Consider the following 6,061-nt stretch of genomic DNA (forward strand, 5'->3'; position numbering starts at 1 on the left):
GTGCTGTGTGAGTTTCCTTTGAAGATGGAGGACTGATCAGATATGGAGTGATTGCTTTTTGAAAAAAGTGTTCATCCACAGGTGATATGGTGTTTTTGGCTTTTATCATTTTCCTTAGCATGGTGATTCTGTGGTTTCACCAACATAGCTATTATTGTGGCATTTATTGCCTTGGATGAGGTACACCACATGTTGTGATAGGCCTGTTTAGGACCCATGGATCTTGAAAGGTGTGTTGTGTGCAGTTATGACCAGTGTAGATATGTCTACATGTTTTGCATCTGTTGTTCTGGCAGGTTCTGGTGCTGCTTTGAGTTGGTGTCCTGGTCTGTGGGGACCTTATTTCAGTTGATGTTGTCTGAAGGCCAGAAGAGGTCCATTGATTATGGGTTGTAGATTGAGGATACCCCCAGATCGGTTCCAGTTTGGGTGGTAGGTGACTACTAGGCGCGTGCAATTGGAGGGGGGTTATTTCTGTATTGAAGCAGATTTGAGGAATTTGGATGGCCCATTCCATGATGGAATCTACTTCTCTGTTGGAGCATTCTTGTTTGGTATAGGTAGTTTTCAGTGCAGTAAGATGGATAGCCCAGACTTTCTCCTTGGAGCATATTCTGTGGTATCAGAATGCCTGGTTGTAGATAACAGATTTCATGGTGTGTTTGCGGTGGTTTCTGGATCTATGATGGTAGGTGTGGTTATCTGTGAGTTTCTGGTATGTGTGGGTTGTCTATCGGATTCCTTTGTTGAAGCTGATGCTAGTGTGGGAGTATTCCAGAGACTTTAGTGGACAGATGGTGGTTGTTCAAGTTGTGGTGGATGTCTGAGGGAGTTGAAGTCATCTGTCCAGAAGATGAAAATTGATGTGTGTCAGGTATATCACCAGGTTCATGGTGCATTTATCCAGAAATTCTTCAAGGTGGCCCATGAAACAGTTGACATATTGGGGAGCCATCTTAGTACCCATGATTTGGGCAAAACTTCATTACCCCTGCCTGCCCTCCTCCCCCCCCCCCATGACTCAAGGGGTGTTATCAGGCCACTTCACATTGAATAGTCCCTTGATGCATTAACTACATATGCGAAACAACTTGTTCCACCTGCCGTATGCCCAGCCCTGCCCTGCCACATTGTAAACCGGACAGTCTCTCAAGTAAAAATAAAAAAATAAAAAAACACACAATAGGAATCAACAAACATTCAAAAACCAAAACCAGAACACTTCAACCCTTGGACTTCACTACAGTGACAGAGACAGACTTGTGGCAATCAACACAAAAAAATTCAAAAACAGAAGACCAAAGAAGAGACTGCTGAACTTGAATATATAAACTGATAACTCTTAACTAAACTGTGAAAAAAACAAAGACTGGAAAATGGGTCATTACACCAATTGAATCTATTTCCTATGTTAAGTTTCTCCTCCACACCTCTATGGGCCATCTTAATTATCACTCAAAAAGTTTTTTCCTCCTGCTAACGATAGCTCATCTCAATTGATTAGAATGCCACCTTCTTTTCTTTTTTCTTTATGTGTATGTATAATAAATATCTCCTGTCTGTGTGTTCCATTCTATGCATCCGAAGAAGTGAGCTTTAGCTCACGAAAGCTCATGCTAAAATAAATTTGTTAGTCTTTAAGGTGCCACAAGTACTCCTGTTTTTCTTGTACTCAGTGTCACAGTTAAATACATTTCCCAGACCTGAAGAGCTCTATATAAGCTTTTGACTTGTCTTTCACCTATAGAAGTTGGTCCAATAAAAGATATTACCTCACTCACCTTGTCTCCAATATCCTGGAACCAACATGGTTACACCACCACATGGGTGTATGATTAAAATACAAAAGAAACATGTGACTATCTGCATAAATCATAAAGCCGGTTTAACTGAATGGACCTATAATTATTAAACTCAAGCCTTAGTTTCTATTTCCCTCTTAAAATAAAAGGCAACTGCACTGCTTCGGCAAAGCAGTTTAGCCTTGAGCAAAAACTGAAGTGGAAGACACTTGTGTACAGACAACAGTTAATGACTTTACAAGTCACTAAATACCTCTGCAAACCTCTGGTGGTTTTCATAATACAATACTTTGAATCCTGTTCTTGTTAGGATTACCTGGCTAATTAGTCAGGAGTATTTCTAAAATGATCTCTTTTTAATCCACATGGATTCATTCAAGTTATTATCAGTAAAATAGGCACACTCTCTGTAATTATATCCAAATAACTGGTTTAGAGTTAATTGCCTTAAGTTTTAAAGCGGGAGAATGCATAAGTGTCTCTGGTAGGGTTTGTTTCCAGGGGGAATAGATAAATTTGAATCTCTAGGAAGTATGTTATTGTATTTTTGTTTACACCTGTTGTCAGTTAGGTGGGCATGTTCTCTCTTCATATACTGTCCCAGACCTGCTCAGATAGTTGGTTCAGACGATCTTGATAGTATTACCCAGAAGGAACGACCATTGGCATAATTTGGTGTCAGACACTCAGCCAGGTTTCTTGTCCTCAAGACACAGTACTAGCACCCTGGCTCTGTGGTAAAGGTACATTAACTTTAAAAAAAAAAATCTTAGTTTAGTTAATTAGGTTTTAGTTAAGTTTAGAAGAGTATTGGTTAAAATATTATACCTACAGATATGAATAGAGTTCTTAGGTCAGTTTCATAGCAGAGAGGGTGAGCTTTAGAGTTGCAAAGAGTCCTTTCCAGAATCCGTTCATTAGGTTATAGTCCAATATCCAGGCAATCCAGAATGGAACTGGAGACCTCAGTCTTGCAACTCAAACTTTCCCTAATGAAGCTTAAGCAGATCTGATATAAAAAGGATCAAGGCTCTACAGTCCTTTTTATAGTTGTCTAGCAGCCTCCTGACAGCATGCAGTCCTGGGGTGAACAATAGTGGCTTTGAAGTAACCTCCTATTTCCTAAGTACCACCGGTAATTAGCTGCATGGATAAGCATAAGGTAACTGCCCATCTCCCACCTATAGATAGTTTACTACATACTTCAACTAGAAAAGACAGTGATATTACTACATTCACAATTCATCTAAATTTTAACATCTCCTTTTGACCTCTGAATTAACAAAATACAGTGATAGGAACCATTTGATTACATTTCATATATATTGTTAGATGACAAACATAAAAGCAATCATTATCTACTAATGTTTCTAAAGGTTGTATCTGTCAATTAGATGGCTAGCTGTGTAACTCTTTCTAGCCCTGTGTCACACCATCTCATGGGAAATTTCAAAATAGGTCCCCAAACCAGGACAAAAAAATACAAAGTGTCAACATTTACCATGGAATAGACAAATTTAAAAAAAACCCATTTAAGTGTTAATGTTTTGTTTCAGCTTGGTTCAACATTAATCTGTCACCCAGAGCTGCCATGATGCCTTATGGGAGTTGTAGTTCCAGTGCTTCATCCCAGCATTCTCCTTTATTGAACCAAACTTCCTGGCCAGACTTCTCTTCCCATGATGCAGTGTCTCAAAGGATTCACATGATTACATTGCATCAGTTCAGAGGGATGATCATAGTGCAGCATGGGAGATGTAGTCTTCCCAAGAATCCTAGTTCACAGACATTAACCTGCTATACTCTTTCTTAATTTATTTAAAAGACAATCTTTTACTCACTGGTCTTTCCTAAAAGTTTCTCACACAGAATTTCTGCTCCATGTGAACTACTTCTAATCCACTTAAACTCTTGAGTTAGGAATTAGGAACAGTTACATAAAATAAATGCATAAAAAATAGCATGAATCTGACTTACAATCCCCAAGTCATTGCATTATTCATTATGCAAGTGTATTGAGGCAGCCACTAGGTAGATGTGAAAACAGTCACAAATGGAGAGTTTCCGGAGTTCTGCTGTGCTTTTCCCTCTAATCTGTGCTAGAAGTGCCACATTTCACTTTTCATAATTTTCCATGTGTAAAAAGTTTATCATCCAGTCAGGGAGCAGAAACAATGTCATGTGATTTGTGGCCACACACCACTAATAATAAATAGTGCATATTTGAAGTGAATAGTTTGTTACCTATCAAAATATTGCTCAAGCTATTAAGCAAATATCTATGAATAACAAATATAATTAAAGAAAATGACTATTCAAGAACAATTTTCTAGCTGCACAAGGGAATACATTTGTAATAACTAATTTGTTTCACCATTTATATTTGGTCCCAATCCAGGAAAGTACTTGTATGTGCTTAATTTTAAGTGTTGGGCTTTTGAGATAGAAGCCTAACCCAGTAAAGAACCTGGTGCAAGGAGGAATTTGAGCTGTACACAGACCTGGCCATGCAGGAGGACAACACAATCAGGAAAAATAAAATTTACTTTACCTTGTTAGGGAACGAGGCAGAGAGGCGTGCAGCACGCTGAAACTCACCACTGCCCCGAGCCTCACAGCAGTCCTAGGAGCCCTGAGGACCTATTGCTCCCCAAAGCAGAACAAAACTGACCTCCAGTGAAAAACCGGGATCATGCTACAATCTGAAGGGGAGAAGATAGTATGTGCATAAGGCAGTAGCACAGGGGTCTGACTGCTACATGCCATTTTTGGGGGCTTGACAGACTCCCTGATTCGGGACAGGATAGTCTGTGCCATACTTGGGATGACCTCCAGTGGAAGCAGTTGCAAACCTCACATTTGAGCAGATACTTAGACATGGGGCATGCAATGGAAGCCAGGAGAGAAAGACAAAACAAGGGACAATACCAATCTCTGCTCAGGCAACAATATTAATAGAGAAATGCAATCTGATATCAGCTGGAAAGTGGGGCCTCCTGCAATGTGATTCCTTGGGGTGAATTGGACCCAAAAGCATCCATAATCTATGGATGTACAGTAAGTGCATAATGCAGGAAATGTGACCTCACAATAACCGAGGCAAGAAATTTCAGCTGGTACCAGCTGAAGTTTGTGATGGTAGATGGTAAACACCACAGACCCACCTTGCGGGAATATAGCCATCCAAGCCATGGTTCTGATCTGGGTGCAGCATCAGAGTTTTATATCTACAGAGCAAGAAGGAAAAGGGGGAGTCCCATCAACAAGGGAGACCATTTTAAATGCATAGGAAGATGTTTTCAGAGGTGATAGATGCCGTGAAGGAAAGCTGCAACTGGAAGTAGAACTATGTGCTTACCAAAAAGGACAATTCCAGTTGCATTACATAATTTAAGGAGCTTGAAAGTCTGCAGAGGCAGGGTATGCTAGCACACGTGGAGACCAGTACAGCTTGAGTAAGCAGCATGGTGGTGGTAAAGAAGCTATCAGGCAAATTACACATCTGGATGGGTTCAGTGTCTTTGGTTCTGTCATTTAAAAAAATGCCACTATTCACTGCCCACAATGACATCTTTCAGAACTTTCCAGAGCCAGAATCTTTACTGTCTGATGTGAGGAAGAGGTCTTGGTACAGAGTTTAAGACAAGAAGGGACCACTTTAGTCTAATCTCTGGTATATCACAGGCCACCAACACCACCCAGTACCTGCTGTGGCAAGGCACCTTCTCGGTCTCCCCAGCCTCTGCTGCTTTTAGCCCTGGTGAGACAGGCTTGGGTAATGTGGCCCCCTTGGGACACAGAAGAAGTCTGCTCCTTTTCTCCACCAGTCCTGTTCAGAGTATTTTTCTCCCTTGTGGGCAGGAATGCAGCCTCTCCTCCTGGTGAGGCTCAACTGTCCTGCTGCTCCTAACCTCCTGGCAGCAGGACCGGACCGGACCAGACCAGACCGGATCTCTCCTCTTCTCTTCCCCTTCCTTTCTCCCAGGGGAGGGGTTTAAAAAGGTCTCAGGCAGCCCTTAGTTGGAATCAGCTGATCCTAATTAACCTCAGGTAGCTCCCTCTCAGTTGATTCTAATTGATACCTTGGCAACCCCTTCTCAGCTGAACCTGATTGACCCGTAGTTGCCCCCCTAGTTGCTAGGGAGGAGGGCCTTTTAACCCTCTGAGACTGGTTTCTACTCCTTCCTTGTAGCTGTCTGTCCTGAGTTTATCACACTGCACTCTAAAACCCAACATTTGAAATTAGAACAAACTATTAA

The 6,061-nt window shown here is 41.2% G+C and overlaps 1 long non-coding RNA gene across 1 annotated transcript; it reads right to left on the reverse strand.

Moving 5' to 3' along the window:
• Positions 1–2,287: 2,287 nt before the first annotated feature.
• Positions 2,288–5,754, reverse strand: LOC120396736. The gene is made up of 4 exons (XR_005593336.1): positions 5,508–5,754; positions 4,967–5,029; positions 4,354–4,504; positions 2,288–2,554 (listed from the first exon to the last, which is right to left on the reverse strand). It is a non-coding gene; the product is annotated as an uncharacterized LOC120396736 (long non-coding RNA).
• Between the last annotated feature and the right edge of the window lie 307 nt (positions 5,755–6,061).

The sequence above is a fragment of the Mauremys reevesii genome, linkage group 1, assembly GCF_016161935.1.
Source record: "Mauremys reevesii isolate NIE-2019 linkage group 1, ASM1616193v1, whole genome shotgun sequence".
NCBI lineage: Eukaryota > Metazoa > Chordata > Testudines > Geoemydidae > Mauremys > Mauremys reevesii.